We start from the raw sequence: 2,866 nt of genomic DNA on the forward strand, positions 1-2,866 counted from the left end.
CTACCACACCGACTACTCCATCACCCCGCACCTCTTATAAGCCCTAGTTCTATAGGCAATGCTGTCGGTTCTCGGTATACTGTACACCCCTACCACACCGACTACTCCATCACCCCGCACCTCTTATAAGCCCTAGTTCTATAGGCAATGCTGTCGGTTCTCGGTATACTGTACACCCCTACCACACCGAGTAGCTCCATCACCCCGCACCTCTTATAAGCCCTAGTTCTATAGGCAATGCTGTCGGTTCTCGGTATACTGTACACCCTTACCACACCGACTACTCGATCACCCCGCACCTCTTATAAGCCCTAGTTCTATAGGCAATGCTGTCGGTTCTCGGTATACTGTACACCCCACCACACCGAATAGCTCCATCACCCGCACCTCTTATAAGCCCTAGTTCTATAGGCAATGCTGTCGGTTCTCGGTATACTGTACACCTCCAACACACCGACTACTCCATCACCCCGCACCTCTTATAAGCCCTAGTTCTATAGGCAATGCTGTCGGTTCTCGGTATACTGTACACCCCTACCACACCGACTACTCCATCACCCCGCACCTCTTATAAGCCCTAGTTCTATAGGCAATGCTGTCGGTTCTCGGTATACTGTACACCCCTACCACACCGAATAGCTCCATCACCCCGCACCTCTTATAAGCCCTAGTTCTATAGGCAATGCTGTCGGTTCTCGGTATACTGTACACCCCTACCACACCGAATAGCTCCATCACCCCGCACCTCTTATAAGCCCTAGTTCTATAGGCAATGCTGTCGGTTCTCGGTATACTGTACACCCCTACCACACCGAGTAGCTCCATCACCCCGCACCTCTTATAAGCCCTAGTTCTATAGGCAATGCTGTCGGTTCTCGGTATACTGTACACCCCTACCACACCGAGTAGCTCCATCACCCCGCACCTCTTATAAGCCCTAGTTCTATAGGCAATGCTGTCGGTTCTCGGTATACTGTACACCCCTACCACACCGACTACTCCATCACCCCGCACCTCTTATAAGCCCTAGTTCTATAGGCAATGCTGTCGGTTCTCGGTATACTGTACACCCCTACCACACCGAGTAGCTCCATCACCCCGCACCTCTTATAAGCCCTAGTTCTATAGGCAATGCTGTCGGTTCTCGGTATACTGTACACCCCTACCACACCGACTACTCCATCACCCCGCACCTCTTATAAGCCCTAGTTCTATAGGCAATGCTGTCGGTTCTCGGTATACTGTACACCCCTACCACACCGACTACTCCATCACCCCGCACCTCTTATAAGCCCTAGTTCTATAGGCAATGCTGTCGGTTCTCGGTATACTGTACACCCCTACCACACCGAGTAGCTCCATCACCCCGCACCTCTTATAAGCCCTAGTTCTATAGGCAATGCTGTCGGTTCTCGGTATACTGTACACCCCTACCACACCGAGTAGCTCCATCACCCCGCACCTCTTATAAGCCCTAGTTCTATAGGCAATGCTGTCGGTTCTCGGTATACTGTACACCCCTACCACACCGACTACTCCATCACCCCGCACCTCTTATAAGCCCTAGTTCTATAGGCAATGCTGTCGGTTCTCGGTATACTGTACACCCCTACCACACCGAGTAGCTCCATCACCCCGCACCTCTTATAAGCCCTAGTTCTATAGGCAATGCTGTCGGTTCTCGGTATACTGTACACCCCTACCACACCGACTACTCCATCACCCCGCACCTCTTATAAGCCCTAGTTCTATAGGCAATGCTGTCGGTTCTCGGTATACTGTACACCCCTACCACACCGAGTAGCTCCATCACCCCGCACCTCTTATAAGCCCTAGTTCTATAGGCAATGCTGTCGGTTCTCGGTATACTGTACACCCCTACCACACCGACTACTCCATCACCCCGCACCTCTTATAAGCCCTAGTTCTATAGGCAATGCTGTCGGTTCTCGGTATACTGTACACCCCTACCACACCGACTACTCCATCACCCCGCACCTCTTATAAGCCCTAGTTCTATAGGCAATGCTGTCGGTTCTCGGTATACTGTACACCCCTACCACACCGAACAGCTCCATCACCCCGCACCTCTTATAAGCCCTAGTTCTATAGGCAATGCTGTCGGTTCTCGGTATACTGTACACCCCTACCACACCGACTACTCCATCACCCGCACCTCTTATAAGCCCTAGTTCTATAGGCAATGCTGTCGGTTCTCGGTATACTGTACACCCCTACCACACCGAGTAGCTCCATCACCCCGCACCTCTTATAAGCCCTAGTTCTATAGGCAATGCTGTCTGTTCTCGGTATACTGTACACCCCCACCACACCGACTACTCCATCACCCCGCACCTCTTATAAGCCCTAGTTCTATAGGCAATGCTGTCGGTTCTCGGTATACTGTACACCCCCACCACACCGAATACTCCATCACCCCGCACCTCTTATAAGCCCTAGTTCTATAGGCAATGCTGTCGGTTCTCGGTATACTGTACACCCCTACCACACCGACTACTCCATCACCCCGCACCTCTTATAAGCCCTAGTTCTATAGGCAATGCTGTCGGTTCTCGGTATACTGTACACCCCCACCACACCGACTACTCCATCACCCGCACCTCTTATAAGCCCTAGTTCTATAGGCAATGCTGTCGGTTCTCGGTATACTGTACACCCCCACCACACCGAATACTCCATCACCCCGCACCTCTTATAAGCCCTAGTTCTATAGGCAATGCTGTCGGTTCTCGGTATACTGTACACCCCTAACACACCGACAACTCCATCACCCCGCACCTCTTATAAGCCCTAGTTCTATAGGCAATGCTGTCGGTTCTCGGTATACTGTACACCCCTACCACAA

Source organism: Leptodactylus fuscus, chromosome 5 (assembly GCF_031893055.1).
Source record: "Leptodactylus fuscus isolate aLepFus1 chromosome 5, aLepFus1.hap2, whole genome shotgun sequence".
Taxonomy (NCBI): domain Eukaryota; kingdom Metazoa; phylum Chordata; class Amphibia; order Anura; family Leptodactylidae; genus Leptodactylus; species Leptodactylus fuscus.